Here is a 20146-nt window from a genome sequence, read left to right on the forward strand (position 1 = left end):
ATTGCCCTCAACACTATTCTACTGAACACGCAAAGCTGGCTCACTTAACAACCACCTGATGTTGAATACGAAAAAAACTGAATTCATTCTCATCTCGCCACCAAGCCACACACCAAAGCTAGACCTATGGTTAAAACACCTAACCTCCTTTGACTGTGTCCCCCTCATCATTGACTCAGCAAAATCCCTAGGAATCTCCAGACAAACATCTGAATATGCAGTCGCACATCTCTATTGCCACTAAGGGAGCTAATCATAAGATGAGTATATTAAGGAAACTCAAACCCTTCCTCCCTCAGGCAGATCTAAAAATTGCAGTACAAGCCCTAGTGCTACCAAGATTAGACTATGGAAGCACCACCCTCTGTGGTCTCCCCAAATACAAGTTGGCTCCGCTGAGAGCAGCACTGAATGCTGAGGCTAGACTGGTATCAGGAACCAAAAGAAATAGTCACATCTCACCAACCATGAAAGCACTGACTTGGTTGCCTTACGAGGCAAGAATATACCTTAAAGTGGTCTGCATGACGTACAAAGCTATTCACAACAATACACCCAGTTACTTGGCCCTAAAGCTGGAAAGGTCTGGAGGCTGCAGACAACTACGAAGTGCGAGCACTTTCCTTCTGAAACCTCAATCCTTCCATAAGAGGAGAACTGGTTGTAGAGATTTCTCTGAGATTGCACCAAAGATTTGGAACTCTTTACCTCCACTAGTACGTGGAATCACTTCCTTTACTGCATTAAAAAAGAAAGTAAAAAGACTACTAATGAACAAATTCATGTCCTAAGTTTTAATTATAGGATGTCACCGAGTCATCTTTAAGATCCTATTACCATTGCCTATCACAGATGGATTGGGCGAGTCTACTGTATGTAAGACTTATATCACAGCCCTTTTTGCTCAATAATTGTATGTAGTCTAAAGCTTAGTTGGCTGTGGGCCTCCCTGGTCATCTATACATGTTATATCAACTGTGAATAGATAGAAGTTATAATATGTATATTTGCTAGCACAATCACCTAATGTTCATTAACTGTCTATTGTTCAACATCCTTCAGAATCACGGTCCTCTATGTTTGTTATTCATATATTTTTTATATTGCTTTTGTACAAATTGACACATTTGAATGCGTGTATACCACCTCAACCATTTATGTTCTTATACTGTAAAGAGCTCTGATACCCTCGTGGGCCACGTTCGCGCTATATAAAACTTTATAAATAAATAAATACATCTACAATGGAGATAAAGCTGTGCCACGTATCCGGCGATTTGCAGTACTTGTAAGTGGTCTTCCAGGCCTTTGTCTTGCAGAAAATTCAATACGTTTTGTTGTGAAAAAATGGACATTTTCAGACTATTGCCTTAAAATCCGACTTTACCATTAAAGAGGGTTTTATATTACAATTTCAAAGACACCAAGCATGAATTTCCTACCTGCTCCTTAGCAAATGTTATCACTTATTAAATGTAATAAAGTAACCCAGTATAATCATATGGGAGAGGTAGGCCTTACAGTACTGAAAAAGAAATGTAAATCAAACAAATTAAATGCAACCTGCCCTATTGGCTATTTAGGGCCTACCCTAGGGGTGACATATGTATTAACAAGGAAAGTTTAAGCCTTGCAAAAGGTTTATCTTGCCAGGTCAAAATGGCAGTTTAAAACTGCACACAAAGGCTGCAATGAAAGGCCTGAGAAAGGTTTAAAATGCTTTTCAAGTGGGTGGCACAATCAGTGCTGCAAGTCCACTAGTAGCACTTAATTTAATGGCCCCGGGTACATGTAGTATCATTTTAATAAGAACGTTTAAGTGTAATAAATGTGTCAATTGGGTATAAGCCAATTTTACCATACTTGAAGGAGACAGCACAAGCACTTTAGCACTGGTTAGCAGTGGTAAAGTGCAAGGTATACCAAAAGCCATCAAAATGATTTAAAACAACATAAGAGTGAAGGCAAAAGGTTTCCAGCAGAGATGGCCAAGTCCAACATGACTGTATTTGTTTTCCTTTGCTGATCCATCCCTGGAGCAACTCGTGGACTTTTTAGGTGTCGGTTTAGCAAAATTATCTACATGATGTCTATCCTTATGGGCAATCCGATAAACTGTACTGAAAATCTTCACATTAACCAGTTTTCTTGTTGAATAGTTTGCACAACAGTCGCTCAAAGTGTTACACATGAGCCTGATCAATGCCACACAAAGGCCCATTGAAAACGTAGAAGTTTCACACATATGTACCCTGAAAATGTGGTAGCTATGTTTCCCTATCAAACAATTGACTTACTGTATATTTGGGAGCCTAAGAAAAGGAGCCCCAGAGAGAAATTTGTGTAAATTCATGACAAATTCATCCCACTACCCATCGGCTATGGCATTCAAAACATGTAAGTGCTACATGACCGATACAAGAAATGTAGCAAACTAAAGGAGAGAGTGAATATTTTAACTTTCTCAACCAAATTGGCTACTGTTACATGTAATACTTGTTTAGCTCCTATGTTCCAAGATCAAATGATGTAGAACATGTGCTAAATACACTAGGCTGGGGTAGAAGGCAAGCTGTTTAATAGTAAACAATACAAATTTCAAATCGCCACAAGAGATCTAGCATGGAAGGGGTCAGTGTAATAAAGTGGGAACACAACACAAAAAAAATCCCACCCCTGTTAAAAAAAAATTGAGCACAATGAAGTAAAGAAACCAAGAACAAAACGACAAAAGTGTCAACAGTGGTAATCTGGTTGAACCAGACACGGACAAAGTCTTATGTTCAGGCTGTCTGTGATGGAGCGAAGGTCAGATACAAGGGCCATGTAAGGCTAGCTGAACAATGTACCTTAAGTCCGAGTTGCAGAGGATTGCAGTCCTGGGTTGAGGATGTGCTGTGCTGCGGCAGCAATGTCATGCCAGTATGAGGAGATGCCTCATACAGCAACAGTTCCAAGGAGCTGCGGTAGGCAGTGCGAACTCCTTGTGTGGGAATGCATTGTGCATCAGCAGACCTGGAGAGCTGCGTTGGGCAATGCGAGGTCATTGCAGGGAGATGCTCAAAGAAGCAGTGGTTCTGCGGCTTGCGATGCAAAGTTCTGCATCGGAAAGGTGCTGCCGAGCAGAGGAGTTACTTTGGTTCCGATGGCGATGCATCCAACTTCCAGGGCAACACACTGGTGCTGCTGGAGATGCGCCGCGCAACAGGGGAGATGCGTTGGTTCTGCGGGGACCAAAGATGGGCTGGCAGATCACCTTAAAGCTTACTTCCAAGTATGCAGAACTGGTGTGACAGGAAAAATCCATTACAACGCAGTCATTACAACAACCTACCTCTACAACGCAACTGTTACAATGCAACTGCCTTTACATAGCATGCCATTACAATGCATGCCATTACAACGCATACCATTACAACGCATGCCATTACAATGCATTATAAGGTAAGTAATGGAGATTTTTTTAGTATTAGCGTGGGTATCGGTTTTGGGGTACATGGGAATAGTAATTTATACCCATACACTATACAACACTTACCCTACTGTTGCACTCACTGGAGTAGGAATAGTAATTTGTACCCCTACACTATCCAACACTTACCCTACTGTTGCCCTAAAAGTATTATGCATTGAAATGGTATGTTTTGTAATGGTATGCGTTGTAATCATATGCGTTGTAATGGTAGTTTTAAAAAATGAGTTGTAAGGGCATGCGTTGGAAAATCATGCAATGTAATAGTAGTTGTGATGCAAAGACTGTGTTGTAAAAGCAAGCTTTGTAATTGTATGCGTTGTAAAGTCATATATTTGGTGTGGCACCCCTTGGGAGGGCAGGATTTACAGCTGGTAGAGTCCAGGTGCTGGGTTCAAGGTTGTTGGAGCCTGTTTTGCCCCTGAGTCTCCACTCGCTAGGCCAACCAAATTAGCCTTTGCAGTCATTCCAGTGGGCCTAGGTACTAGGTGCAGAACCAGTCTTTCTCACTCAGGCATCAGGACAGCAATTCAGACGGCCACCAGTCCAGTTGAATGGCAGTGCTTTCAGCAACACAGCAGTCCTTCTTTCGTGGCAGTCTGACACAGGTCTAGAACTGTACTGAAGAGTTAGTGTCTGAAGTCCACTATTTAAACCTGGTACCTCCTTTGAAGTAGGAGAAGTTTATGGAAAATTCCCTTTGAAGTACTCAGGTTTTCTGCCTGCCTGCCCTACCATGGCTCCAGACAAACTACAGGGGTAATGCAGACCCTAATGTGCAGACAGGACATATCGTATTCAGATGCAACTGGGTTTGTGCCCAGTTTCCCCACCTATCTTGCCAGTGATGGCCCATCCGAGCACACCTAAACCCTCCATTGTGTGGCTGTCTGGTAGGAATACACATAGTCCAGTTACCACCTACACCCAGTCATGTTACCTAAGAATAGGCCGCAGGCACACAAAAAAACAAGGGCAGGAAAATGACAAGTTTCTAAATGTACCATTTTCAAAATTGTAAAAAATAAAACAACCTTGCCAATAAAGAGGGTTTTTTTTACAAATCCAAAGGCACCAAACTCAGCCTTCCCACCTGCTCACAATTGGAAATTAGCACTAAATATAATATGGAAATCCAATGTTATCCTGTGGGAGAGGCAGGACTTGCAGTAGTGAAAACAAATGTAAAGGTTTTTCACTATCAGGACATGTAAAACGTAAAATTTCAGTTCCCACTTTTTAAATGCACTTCACACTGCCCTATTGGCTGTTTAGGACCTATAACTGATCAAAATGAGGCGAGGTTTCACCCCAATGCCGGACGCACAGCATTACTCTGAGCATAATTATAATGCCAAACATTGATCCAATCTCATCATTTTTATTCCATTTCATCCAGGTTACTTATTTTCATCCATTGTTCTCTTGTCACATGAGAGACGACTTATGCATTTAACTGTATCCTTAGAAACTGCAGACATGCCAATCCTAGGCCTTGTGCTGTAGCGCGGAATTATACATAAGTAATCCTTATTCGTTATTCCTGATAACCCAATGCATTTCGGGCCTATTACTGGCCCTTCGTCAGGGGTACTCTACAAATTAAAAACAATATTGTAAGAAAATGTCTTTGAATCTGAACGGCATATACATCTATACACAAGTTTGTTTTGCTGTCTTTGCCTTAACAACATTACCTACAATTAACGTCTTCCCGCTAAAAGTTTAAATTGATGCCCAGGACCACCACTCTCAACCTCCCATATTTATCACCTTCAGTAAACTATCGTAAATAACTGCACCTTTTCATTCTCATAATCATGCGAGAAACCCCTTTTATAAACAGAGTATTACCCAACAACAAAATCTCCCTGAACCTTTACCTTCACAATCTGCTGCAGTGAACACCTCCCAATTGCAACACAAGCTTCCACGTACTGCGTGCTCGCCTAAATCACCACTTATAACACGTGTTTACTCTGCTCCCTCCTCCCATCATGAACCACCTGTTTTTACCCTTTATCTGCCTAATCAACATTGCATTAGGTAATCACTTTATTTTCTATGTGCGTGAAAGCTAGTTTGTTGTTCATTTAAAGTGCAACATTTTTCTCAAAAACAACCTCCCCTCCATTCTCTACTCACTACACAAATCACGTTCATAATGATCTTGAAGAGCGTAATTTTTTTTTTTTTTTTTTTAAAACACTAAAAATCAATTATCACATTACAAGGTCCTTGAGAGACTACAATTAAAAACTGAAAATGTGATTGTAGAGAAGTAGAAAAAAAGGAACCATGATATTATTGACTTACCATACCCACTCAAAAAAATATTTATTCATTTTTTTTTTTTTAAATTGCTTTAAAAATGGTTCTAGTTTTCGAAAATTTTCTATATCAATCTGAAAAAAAAGAAAAAAATATTAATATTTTTTAAAACATTTTATAATACAGTACACATATTTACATATTTATCAAAAAATATTTTTGCCTTATTTTTGCTGTTTTCAGAATATATTGCATTTCACTATAAATTGTGAAAGCAATTGCATTCATCATTTAACAGCGGGCAAAAAAAAAATAACAATCTCAAAGATTGTTTTAAAAAAGCCCAGAATCTCTTTTTACTTAAACATAACATTATAGAAATGCATAATATTCTAAAAAAATATCATCTAATATCTATACTTATTTCTTTAAAATACCGTCTGATATTTTTGTTTCAGAAGTATAATCACAATAATATATCTCAAATAACTCCACAATACATCTGGTTCCATTTCCTTTAGGCCAAATAGTAATTTTAAAATTCTTTTTTGATTAAATTTCCAATGGTAATCCAATAAAATTCTAAAGTTTAAATTGTACAGATCTCACCGATTCTCTGTAACATTTTGGTTTCCGAAAAATGTATTAATAATTAAATAAGTCCACAAAAGAATTGTTTACTTTTCCTCATGGCCAAATAGTAATTTTAAAAATCTTTTTTGAAAAAATTTCCAAAGGCAATCCAATAACATTCCAAAATTTAAATTGTGCAGATGTTACCGTTTTTGTCTACATTTTTGGTTTTCCAAAGTTTCCTTAAAAAATGGAAAAATTCCACATTACAATTGGTTACCTTTCCATTAGGCCAAATGATAATTTGTTAAATCTTTTTATTTGTAAATTCCAATGGTAATCCAATAAAATGGTAAAATTGTTTTGTCCAGATGTTGCCAAGTCTCTCTAAAATTTAGGTTTCAGGAAGATTATTTAGGAATTTGCTAAATCAAAAGGCAAACGTTGCTTAAAAATCAATTGGGAATCATTACACAGTGTCCAGCCTTTTTCACATTTAAGATAAACTGTGTAATGACCAGAAGCTACAGTAGGTCCATCATGGAAAATTATTGCAACTGTTACAAAAGTTTTTCCTGAAATTGATAATTGCTGTCCTGTAAACTTCTTTATTAAAGTATCCAATTTTGAACCATCAGCTCTACATCGTTGCATCATTAAAATTACATACTGTCCGTATTCCTTTAAAATTAACGTTGAAAACATTTCAGATTTACACTCACCGCATTGCATGCTATGATTAGCATCTTTAACTAATTTAGCAAAAGTGACTGTTTTACTCTCTGGCAATGTTAAATAAATAAACCTTTCATTATCAACATTAGAGCCACATATATTATAACAGTTTTCACAACTATGTTCCCATTTATAAGAGAGACCAAAAACATTTTCAATGGGAACCCCTTCTTCTTCCAGTACCTGAAGAAAATACATCAAGAATTCCTGTGCGTCTTGCTGTACATTTTGAGAAAACTGTGTTCGTCCTGAACATACATCTAAAAGTTTTCTAATTTCAGTAGCACTTTCTATTTGAGTTTTATCATTACTCAGCTTTTGAAAAAGGAGACTCAGCACAGAACACAATCTTTTTCCCTGATTTACTATTATCTGCTCTTGCAAATTTTCCAGATAAAATGCAACATTCAGCACTACATTAGCGTAGCAGTTGACACCAGAGCTATTTTCAAAATGACATCCTACAACCTGTTCTTCATTTTCCTTATTCTTTTTGCTTGCAATTACATCACTCCTCTTTTTTTTCCTCCTCTCTACATCTTCATTACAGATATTCTCATTTCTCCTTTTACGAGAAACTACACGTTTCTCTAACACAGGATACTGACCTAAATGAGGAGCATAGCTTCTTCTTAATCTATTATACTCCTTTACACAATTTGTATCAGCACTAACTTTTGAATCATCAAAGTCTATCATGAATAAACCTGATAATGTTTTCACTCGTGACAAAGCAACATATGCCATACCTTCTTTGAACACAGTTGAACCAATGTTCACAAATGCACAATCTACAGTCAATCCTTGAGACTTGTGAATAGTTACAGCATATGCTAGCGAAAACGGAAACTGCTTCCTACGTACATACAAGTCTTTCACAAGCATGAAACGAACTGAACAACGACAAATGTCTTTAACTTCTTCTATCTGATCAAATTTTATTTTTAAACATTCAATTCCATCTTTTTTCTGATAATTAATAAAACCCACAACTCTTCCCATAGCTCCATTAACTAAACCTTTTTCAACATCCAAATTTCTCCTTAAAAATACTCTACAGTTCATGCAAACATATAGATTTTTTTCTAATCCAGCTGTTTTGGAAATGTTCTTCTCTAGTGATTCCAATTTATTTTTCAGTTTGCCTGTTAATGTGATAGAAATTCTTCCATCCTCAATTTTGTCCACTGCTTCCAATTTCCTGATATCTTCCTTTTCCAATTTTAAAAGCTCCTCATTGAATATTGAGCATTCACGTAGGGTTGGCATTAAGCAGATGACACTTTTGTTTTCTGCAATGTTCTTGTATATCTTCTCTGCAAGTATTTCTTCCTTTGGAAATAAATTATGTAGCAGCCGACTCTGTAATGCTTTTTTGCCAGCTTCAGTCAGTAGTCCAATCCTGATATCTTTCAGAATACTTCCATATTCTTCATCGTTTGCTTGCCTCATATTAGTAGTAAGTTCCTTGTACTCAAAGAAGGACCAAATATTTGTATTACCGATGCTTCCCAATGACTTCTTCGTGTCTTCATGTGTCACAGTATTAAACACTGGTTGTCCTTTAACTGGAGTAAGTTGCAAAAGATCTCCAAAAACTATGACGTGTTTTCCTCCAAATAACACGTCATAGTCTGTCTTCAGAATTTGCTACATTCTTAAATGCACAAAGGCAAGCATTAAGTTTGATACCATGCTCACCTCATCAATAATGAGAACTTGCATCTTCTTCAATACTCTTGAAACTTCCAAGGATGCTTCTCCAGTTAGCTTGTTGTATTGTATTTTGTTCTCATGCTCCACTGGTAACATTAACAAACGATGTAAAGTGATTCCTTTTATGTTATATGCTGCTAACCCAGTTGGAGCAGTAACCACACAAGACAAAGTAGAATCCGTTTTTTGCTGTAGGTAGCTTCTGATGACTTTTATTAGGTAACTTTTTCCAGTTCCAGCTTGTCCGCTTACATACATCCTGATTGGATGAAATGATGTGCATGAGCACTCTTTTTTTTCATGTAGAAATCCGTGATCAATTTTGTTTCTGATCTCTTCATAAATTTGTTGCTGCTCTTCGTTCAGTTGTCTTTCCAAATTTTGTAAGTCTATAAATTCTTCTTGAGCTTGATTCATAGCCGTTTCCACTTCATTCATGGCTATTGATGCTTCATTTTCAACGATTGGTTGTCCTAGGGGATCTTGACTGAGTGTTCCTGAACTTTGGCTGTCCTGAGAACTGTCTCTAGCTATTTCTGCTGCAATTGTAGTTTCCTGTTCAATTTCTTCATTTAACATTTGCAGATAAGTTGAGAATGTACTGCATTGTATGCTGTCTTTGCTAGCATTGAAGGAATCTTCATAGCTTTGAAATTCTCCCAGTAGTTCATCCTCTGTACGCCATGGTTTAAACAGCTGTAAAAGAGCCAAGTAGTAAAATTCCTTTTTGTCAGTAGTGTCGCAACTCAGCTTCCTGTGATTTATCAAACTTCCTTTTGTTTGCTTCACCAAACATCCTTCTTCACCAATGACTTTATATTTTCCATTGTTGATGTCTTCTGTGGCTTTCCGTGAATAAATGTAGTTCTGCAGCACTTCATAGAGACACATGTTCTCCAGATGATGACTTCTCTTGGGATAATATGTGTCCAACATGTTTGATTTCAAAATATCTGTACTTTCTGGGTCATTCTCGGCCAAATATTCAATTTCTCCAACAGATTTCAGTACCCGATTTCTCATTGCTGCAAGGCCTAAACTTGCCCAAATTATTCTTCTTGATTTCGAGTAGAGACTTGCAGAAGATAACCTATCTGAACATTCGTAGGATCCAATTTCTCGATGCGATAACATCTTCAAACTGAAACTGTAGAGCTTCTTACTGACAGTTTTCTCGTGAGAAATCTCTTCCCACATTTCCTTCAATTCTGTTTTTTCTGATTTCGTAATGTAAGACGTTACATATCGAGCAACAGCAATGGAATTGTCAGCTACATACTGTATATCCATGTTAGCGTTCCACATGGATAAAATGACTGGGTTGTAGTCATTTATATTTTTTGATTCTTCTTTTCTTTTAAGGTTGTAGGTATTCTTAGGTGATTTTCTTGTGATAGTATGTCTCACAGATGACATAAAACTGTTTACTCTTCCATTTGAAAGAACAGGTCTAGGAAATCCAAATCGACATTTAGTGTAGTATTTATCTTTGCTCTTGTATTTCCGTCGACAGTATTTTCCACACCGATGACTTTGGAAACGTAAAACTTGCTCCTTTAACTTTTTCTCTTCTGTGCTTTTTGGTATAGCACATGTTGCATATTCTTCAATGTAAGATAACACTGCTTCATCAGTATCTGTTCCAAACTTTTGGGCATCCTTGATCCACAACAGCATATGAATATGAGGAGCACCTCTTGCCTGGTACTCTTTTCTCCAAAAGAAATCCACTACTTCTCCAAGGGGTGGATTTTTTTTATTGCAGATGAAGGACATCATAGCCTCAAATCTATGATTGAAATATCTGCAAACATTAACCGGATCCAATGAGCACAGTTCTCCTGCTGTCTTGTATTCAATGTTTTTAATGTTTGAATTTGCCTCTCGTAGAAAATCCAGTAAATCATCCCAAGCGTACTCGGCACAGCTTAGGGTAAGGAACCATGTTGGTGTTCCTAAATTCCGTAACATGCATTTTAATTCACCATGGCGTCGGTACCAATATTCATTTGTCCCACGCTGACAAGCCATCAGATTGATCAGTTGTGTTTCCAAATGATCATCTCGGTGCTGCACTTTCTCCATAAAATCCTTAGCAGATACATTTTGTAAATGTACTCCACTTTTTAAAATGTGATTTACTGCATAAGATAGTGCAGACAAGTCGCTTTCAAATAAAAGATGGAACAAATAAGGAATACTTTGTCGAAATCTGGGATCTTCAGCATATAGTCTTGTAGTCCGATACTCAGAAGCTGGAATCTGTTCTGGACGTTCATCGTATCGTCCTCCTTTTCCTGTAGGAAACAGCTGGGGAAAACATCGAGCTTCCAAGCTCTCCTCCCATACACTCACGGGAGTTCCTTTTGCTTCCTTCATCTGAAATAGATCAATATTGTCTCCCATAACTTCTTTTGAATGAAGAGGATGTATGCTAAAATGTTCATAAATTTCTTCTTCCTTTGACTTGTCCACTTTTTCAATTTGTCCAGTTGGTGTTTCTGTGTCTTCTTGTAAATCTTCTTCTTCTTCTTCTTCTATATAAATTGATTCATACCATTTGTTATTCCTTTTCAAATACAAATTTGCTCTTTGTACTTTCCGTACATCTACCAGCTCCTGCCAAATCTTCTTATTCTTTGTAGGTACACCATTAACCAGAATAATTAATGGTTCAGTTTCCAAAGTATCCGCATCAATAGTTTCCATATTTTTTTTCAAATCCAAGGGCAAATACACCACTCTACCTTTTAAACCTCTCAGTAAATCTGAAGGAGGTAATTTTCCAGTTTTGGGCTCCATACGTACTATGGTCTGGAACGGATGAACACATTGAATAAGTATAGACTCATATGTATTTAATTCAGAAAGTTCTGCAGGAATAGCATTCAATTCTAAATTATTATGTACAGCTCTGGTCGGCATTCTATTTTCCTCTAACTTATTGTAACAGTATTTACAAATACGCTGATCTTCACCCAATTCAAAACAATTTTCAAGAAATATATATGTGGCAAAATCCTTCCACTTATAATTATCTTCATTTTCACTCTTTCTGTAGAGATCAACATTCCTAGTTTGTTTTCTATAATGAGTTCTGCGGCAACAAATACAAGTAATATTTGGTCTTTCATTAGAGATTATTGCAAATTTTGTTATGTGATCATTAAATGTCTTACTTACAGAGGGTTCTACATTCTCTTCCACTTCTTCCTCATTTACTGTGTCCTTCTCTGCACTGTTTTGTTCAGGACCAAAGTAACAAAACTGAATTTCATCAACAACCTTCTCTACATCTGATACCGTTCCACGGAACAGAGCCCTATTCAATTCATCTAACTTTATTGCTGGACTTTTAGCAAAATACAACCGTCTCACAAACTTTCTCATTTCAGTATGATGAACAGCCAGCATCCTAAAATGATGGAAAACACTATTACACACTTTTCTAGATAGACAAGCCAGAGAATGACCCTGCAAACCAGTATTCTCTCTCACTCTGCATGGATCCAGACTTTGAAGCACCTTAATCTTCTGTTTTACACTTTTTTTACTATATTCTCTTAGAAACTCACGAAATTTATCAATAGATTCCTGACGCACAGTGCAAATACTACTACAATTCCAAGTGTACACTGGGGCTTTAGGACGTCTCCCCATAGCCTCATCCGCCATCACTTGTACCTCATCTCTTGGAACCATTATCTCCTTCTCCATTATGCAACCATTTTTCACTTCGTAAGCACGACCTCTGGTGTCAACTGCATGCAGCAAACTATTACTTTGAAAATAACTCTCTTCATTAAAAAAAGGTTCACTACTTGAACTATGCATCCATTTTCCTAAAAACACTTTAGAAAAGTTTGTTCTGTTCACTACTCTTTTCCTTTTGCTATGTGATTTCAGTACATTAACCATTTTGTCTAATGTACGCATCCTATTCAAAATTAAAATGAATAGTTTCCTTTTTAATTCTAATGCCTTTGCTGCAATGGCTTCAATTTCTTTTTTTCTCTTATAAAACTTAGCCTTTTGCTTATATTTCTTCACATCCTTTATCAAATTGGACATAACTCTTCTCTGAAACATTCTTCTACGTATCTCTTTAAACGCTGTTTTTCTGTTTAAGTTAATTTTTTCAGTTCCAGAAGGTATATTTGCATTAACTAAATTCTCAATTTTTTCCTGCCCTTTTCTATTGAAAACATTCTTTCCAGTACAGACATTTTGTACATTTTTCCTTTTTTTGAATATGTTTTTTAGAAAAAATTTTGTCTGCTTACCAGAAGATTTTTTCTTTTTCCCAACATGAGCATCTTCAACTAACTTAAGTCCTCCAGTTGTCTTCAAATATAGGTTTTTTTTGTGGTCTTTTTGTACTCTGGATTTTGTAGGCATCTTAAATTTTGTTCACTGCTCTTCAGCAATACCTGAAAAAAACTAAAAAAAATTTCCTTTTTTTTATTTAAATATATTACTACATTTGTTTTCACATTAGTCACAAAACGAAATTTCTTTGCCAATTTGAAAGCACACTTACTACTCTTTTTTTTGGCAAGTGATAATCACTTTTACAGACTGACACATTATGAATCCACTTTTCAGATTTTTAAAAAAGCACATGTCCAAACTGCTTTTTCACACCAGTACCATTTGTAACCTGGGTGACTGCCTACACTCCAGCAAGGTCAACCAGCCTTAGTGATGCTGAATGTATTTGCATTACTGACTGAAACCTCAAACCCCACTCGCTTGTGAATACTGTGCATGATTCCACATGGTAACCAGCTGGGTGTGTGCTAAGAGTCTGCTTCTGCACCAAAAAATGGCTCCCCCTTTCCATCTAATGCAACTGTGAAATCACCAGAGCAATACGCAATAAATCTCTGCCTGTAATTTCTCTTTGCACACAGAGTCATGTTTTCACATTAGTCACAAAACGTAATTTCTTTGCCAATTTGAAAGCACACTTACTACTCTTTTTTTTGGCAAGTGATAATCACTTTTACAGACTGACACATTATGAATCCACTTTTCAGATTTTTAAAAAAGCACATGTCCAAACAGCTTTTTCACACCAGTACCATTTGTAACCTGGGTGACTGCCTACACTCCAGCAAGGGCAACCAGCCTTAGTGATGCTGAATGTATTTGCATTACTGACTGAAACCTCAAACCCCACTCGCTTGTGAATACTGTGCATGATTCCACATGGTAACCAGCTGGGTGTGTGCTAAGAGTCTGCTTCTGCACCAAATAATGGCTCCCCCTTTCCTTCTAATGCAACTGTGAAATCACCATAGCAATACGCAATAAATCTCTGCCTGTAATTTCTCTTTGCACACAGAGTCATGTTTTCACATTAGTCACAAAACGTAATTTCTTTGCCAATTTGAAAGCACACTTACTACTCTTTTTTTTGGCAAGTGATAATCACTTTTACAGACTGACACATTATGAATCCACTTTTCAGATTCTTAAAAAAGCACATGTCCAAACTGCTTTTTCACACCAGTACCATTTGTAACCTGGGTGACTGACTACACTCCAGCAAGGGCAACCAGCCTTAGTGATGCTGAATGTATTTGCATTACTGACTGAAACCTCAAACCCCACTCGCTTGTGAATACTGTGCATGATTCCACATGGTAACCAGCTGGGTGTGTGCTAAGAGTCTGCTTCTGCACCAAAAAATGGCTCCCCCTTTCCTTCTAATGCAACTGTGAAATCACCATAGCAATACGCAATAAATCTCTGCCTGTAGTTTCTCTTTGCACACAGAGTCATGTTTTCACATTAGTCACAAAACGTAATTTCTTTGCAAATTTGAAAGCACACTTACTACTCTTTTTTTTGGCAAGTGATAATCACTTTTACAGACTGACACATTATGAATCCACTTTTCAGATTCTTAAAAAAGCACATGTCCAAACTGCTTTTTCACACCAGTACCATTTGTAACCTGGGTGACTGCCTACACTCCAGCAGGGGCAACCAGCCTTAGTGATGCTGAATGTATTTGCATTACTGACTGAAACCTCAAACCCCACTCGCTTGTGAATACTGTGCATGATTCCACATGGTAACCAGCTGGGTGTGTGCTAAGAGTCTGCTACTGCACCAAAAAATGGCTCCCCCTTTCTATCTAATGCAACTGTGAAATCACCAGAGCAATACGCAATAAATCTCTGCCTGTAATTTCTCTTTGCACACAGAGTCATGTTCTCACATTAGTCACAAAACGAAATTTCTTTGCCAATTTGAAAGCACACTTACTACTCTTTTTTTTGGCAAGTGATAATCACTTTTACAGACTGACACATTATGAATCCACTTTTCAGATTTTTAAAAAAGCACATGTCCAAACTGCTTTTTCACACCAGTACCATTTGTAACCTGGGTGACTGCCTACACTCCAGCAGGGGCAACCAGCCTTAGTGATGCTGAATGTATTTGCATTACTGACTGAAACCTCAAATCCCACTCGCTTGTGAATACTGTGCATGATTCCACATGGTAACCAGCTGGGTGTGTGCTAAGAGTCTGCTACTGCACCAAAAAATGGCTCCCCCTTTCCATCTAATGCAACTGTGAAATCACCAGAGCAATACGCAATAAATCTCTGCCTGTAATTTCTCTTTGCACACAGAGTCATGTTCTCACATTAGTCACAAAACGAAATTTATTTGCCAATTTGAAAGCACACTTACTACTCTTTTTTTTGGCAAGTGATAATCACTTTTACAGACTGACACATTATGAATCCACTTTTCAGATTCTTAAAAAAGCACATGTCCAAACTGCTTTTTCACACCAGTACCATTTGTAACCTGGGTGACTGACTACACTCCAGCAAGGGCAACCAGCCTTAGTGATGCTGAATGTATTTGCATTACTGACTGAAACCTCAAACCCCACTCGCTTGTGAATACTGTGCATGATTCCACATGGTAACCAGCTGGGTGTGTGCTAAGAGTCTGCTTCTGCACCAAATAATGGCTCCCCCTTTCCTTCTAATGCAACTGTGAAATCACCATAGCAATACGCAATAAATCTCTGCCTGTAGTTTCTCTTTGCACACAGAGTCATGTTTTCACATTAGTCACAAAACGTAATTTCTTTGCAAATTTGAAAGCACACTTACTACTCTTTTTTTTGGCAAGTGATAATCACTTTTACAGACTGACACATTATGAATCCACTTTTCAGATTCTTAAAAAAGCACATGTCCAAACTGCTTTTTCACACCAGTACCATTTGTAACCTGGGTGACTGCCTACACTCCAGCAGGGGCAACCAGCCTTAGTGATGCTGAATGTATTTGCATTACTGACTGAAACCTCAAACCCCACTCGCTTGTGAATACTGTGCATGATTCCACATGGTAACCAGCTGGGTGTGTGCTAAGAGTCTGCTACTGCACCAAAAAATGGCTCCCCCTTTCCATCTAATGCAACTGTGAAATCACCAGAGCAATACGCAATAAATCTCTGCCTGTAATTTCTCTTTGCACACAGAGTCATGTTCTCACATTAGTCACAAAACGAAATTTCTTTGCCAATTTGAAAGCACACTTACTACTCTTTTTTTTGGCAAGTGATAATCACTTTTACAGACTGACACATTATGAATCCACTTTTCAGATTCTTAAAAAAGCACATGTCCAAACTGCTTTTTCACACCAGTACCATTTGTAACCTGGGTGACTGCCTACACTCCAGCAAGGGCAACCAGCCTTAGTGATGCTGAATGTATTTGCATTACTGACTGAAACCTCAAACCCCACTCGCTTGTGAATACTGTGCATGATTCCACATTCTAAGCAGCTGGGTGTGTGCTAAGAGTCTGCTTCTGCACCAAAAAATGGCTCCCCCTTTCCATCTAATGCAACTGTGAAATCACCATAGCAATACGCAATAAATCTCTGCCTGTAATTCCTCTTTGCACACAGAGTCATGTTTTCACATTAGTCACAAAACGTAATTTCTTTGCCAATTTGAAAGCACACTTACTACTCTTTTTTTTGGCAAGTGATAATCACTTTTACAGACTGACACATTATGAATCCACTTTTCAGATTTATAAAAAAGCACATGTCCAAACTGCTTTTTCACACCAGTACCATTTGTAACCTGGGTGACTGCCTACACTCCAGCAAGGGCAACCAGCCTTAGTGATGCTAAATGTATTTGCATTACTGAGTCCAACCTCAAACCCTTAAACTATTCTTTTTTTATACCAGTACACCTTAATTTATCATGAAAACATAGTCCATATTATTTTACATGTTCCTCACATTTAAATTTCTCCCAAAACAGAAAATAATAAACACAACTTCAACAAAAGGAAATCCATTTCTATTATTCATTTCTTAATTTACCATATACATCCCCTCTCAAACTCTTAACTCACCTTTAAAATTAGTTAGTTGTGAAAGAAATGTGGCACTCAAACAGCAGATTATCAGAGCCAGGATCTCTGTTCTTTACACCTCTCTCCTCTCAGCAGAACCAGATAGTGGCAAACTTTCCCTCTCTTTTTCCACACGTATACATGTTAATTTCAAATCTCAGTGCTTCCCCCTTTTTTTCAAATGTAATCACACATTTCTATTGGTTGAAAACCAACCCTTTTCCAAAAGTACCCTTCCCCCAACTTGACTTCTGCCTAGTACCCTTCCCCCAACTTGACTTCTGCCTGCTACCATAGCAACAGCTCATGGAACACTGCTGTGTGGAGTTAGGTCAGAAGTTCGCCAAACAATGTTTCAATTCCACAGAGCAAGAGTGCTTGACTTTTCAAACCTAACAGCAAATCCATAGTACTGTTCTTTGGTAACACATTTTTCTGTACCAATACAAAACATGCTTCTATAAATTTACACATACAGCCTAGTTTTTATTCTAGAATGGTATGAAACAGCCAATCAGTTCTTTTTTTTATGAAAAAAATATGTATGCCCCCATTTCCAAACTGTCTTTCATTTCTTTTTACCATTCTACTGAAATACACCTCCTGAGTGCATCCAGTTCTCCTTTGAAGATGTTCACAGTGTGGATTGTAGGGCACAGCTATGTCTTCTGGAGTGAAAAGTACGCAGAGAAAACAGGTATGGTGAGAGACCTTGCTTTGCCAAATGTAGACATTAAATGGATTGGTCAGAGAGGGTTAAAGTGGCACCAATTGATGCCATTGGTGAAATCCTTCATGCAAAACCAACACCCTGACCTCATAATAGTGCACTGCGGTGGCAATGACCTAGGCACTTTGACTGGGGTAGGTCTGGAAATGCTTATGAAGGACACCTTTGCACAACTGTTTTCACTTTTCCCTAAAACTGCCTTTGTGTTTTCTAACATATGCCAAAGGCAAAAATGGAACTGGTCCAATCTTTTCTGTCCACAGATTGACAAAGCAAGAAAGCACGTCAACAAATCTGTTTCTGCTTTCCTCCGTGACTATGGTATGGGTTCCATTTACCACAACAACTTGCGTTACGACATGCAAGACATTTATAGAGGAGATGGTGTGCACTTCAGTGATGAAGGGAACAGAGTCTTCCTCTTGAACCTTAGACTCTGCATCGGTACTTACTTGTAGGTACCACTAAAAAATAACTTCATAAACACAACGGCCCTTTTTAGAGCCCCCTAATATCTAAACTCTTAAATCTGCATTTCATTTCATTTTTTTTATTTTTTTTACCGTACGCTTACCGTACGCGTACCCCGTGATTTTTTTTAAAATCAATAAATGTTTTCTTTGTACTTTTCTGTCCTTCTTTGACCCCCTTACAAATGTTAGGGGGTCTGTAACTCTCCTCCTTGCCCCCTTTTCTTGTTATCACTCTTTTTTTTCTGAGTGAAACACACGAAATGGCGGCCGCCGCTTCCTGGTTTCGGCCGATTCGAATGTTTACTAAGATCTAAGAGCCAATCAGAATCGCGCTCGCGCACGCCACCGTACGCGTACTGTAAGCGTACCGTAAGCGTACCGTAAGCTGGCTCAGATATATATATTGATTTAAAGGCTATTTTCTCTGAATCTACTGAACAGATTTACACCAAACCTACAAAAGGCACTTCCTTGACCTGAGGACTACCTCTCTGCCAAATTTCAAGTAATTCTGTTCAGCCGTTCGGGCTGTAGCCCTTTCTAAAGGTCCTATGGAAAAATGCATGGGAAAAACGCGTTTTGGGACCCCCCTTTTATCTCAGCCCCCGCTTGACGAATCCCCCCGAGACTTTCAGGGTAGGAGCGGAGCGTAGCGCCCCACCTATTTTGAAAAATTCGCGAGGATTCGTCGACCGGCGCCAAAGTTATTCAAAATAGAATGTTGCGGATTTCCTATGGAAACGTGGTCCTAACTATAACTACCTACTGGCGACCGCCAGTAGGTTATATATATATATATATATATATATATATATATATATATATATATATATATATATATATCACTAAACCAATCCAGCACCGCCTGACTGACAGCCAACAGGCGGGAAGAACGCTGGCTGGGACCTCTACGATGTGCTCACGTTGTTAAACAAAGGCCGGAATCCAGAATCGGTGCAAGACTTCTTTTATTCAAGCAAAGGCAAGTGTGAGTCCATTACAATCCATCGGACATAGTGTCCACCATGACGCGTTTCGCTCGCATCCGCGAGCTTGATCACATGACGCGCTCGGGAACAATCGTGCATAAATTAACACACAAGCACAAATTCCTGTAAAAATAAACCTTAGTGTGCATCAAACTAAACAACAGACTCCTGATACAAATGATGACAAGTTTTGAAACTACCGACAGTCCCAAAACACCGTATTGGTAGTTAGTAGCAACTAACTAAATTCAATATTATAAAGCTGCTAAATTGATACAGATGGTAATGGCAAATATTATTTACAAACATGATAGATAGTATTTTAAAAAATACCATTTAAAACTCATAGGCAAATTTCATCAGAAATGTAGTCAAATCAGCAAAGTTACTGTTTTGAGTGCAAAAGATGCAAGTGCAACGAATCAACAAATATTGTGCAAATATTGCTGAATCCATGACCAGTGCCAAAAATCAGAATAAATGTGCAAATACCGCTAAGTCAAAGGCAAGTGCCTAGTGCCAAAGGGACATAAATATGAACACGATGGACAGTAACAATTGACATATAGCAATAAACTTAACAATAATGATTCTAAAACACAATGCAAATGAGCAGAATGTTAAAAAGATGACAGATAAAAACTCATATAACATGAGAGAATATCGTAATGGTATACCTATGAACATATCATATACAGTACTAAAGATAAATATTGCCAATCTGAGAAATAGGTATAGAAGCAGCAATACAGAGAAATAATTCTCACAAAAGAAA

General features: G+C 37.9%; 1 protein-coding gene across 2 annotated transcripts in view; it reads left to right on the forward strand.

The window, feature by feature from the left end:
* The window catches only part of LOC146812984 (killer cell lectin-like receptor subfamily B member 1B allele A), an 866152-nt gene that overhangs the window by 437651 nt on the left and 408355 nt on the right, over positions 1 to 20146 (forward strand). The gene's annotated exons all lie outside the window — the stretch shown is intronic.

Source organism: Triturus cristatus, chromosome 7 (genome assembly GCF_964204655.1).
Source record: "Triturus cristatus chromosome 7, aTriCri1.1, whole genome shotgun sequence".
NCBI classification, from domain to species: Eukaryota; Metazoa; Chordata; class Amphibia; order Caudata; family Salamandridae; genus Triturus; species Triturus cristatus.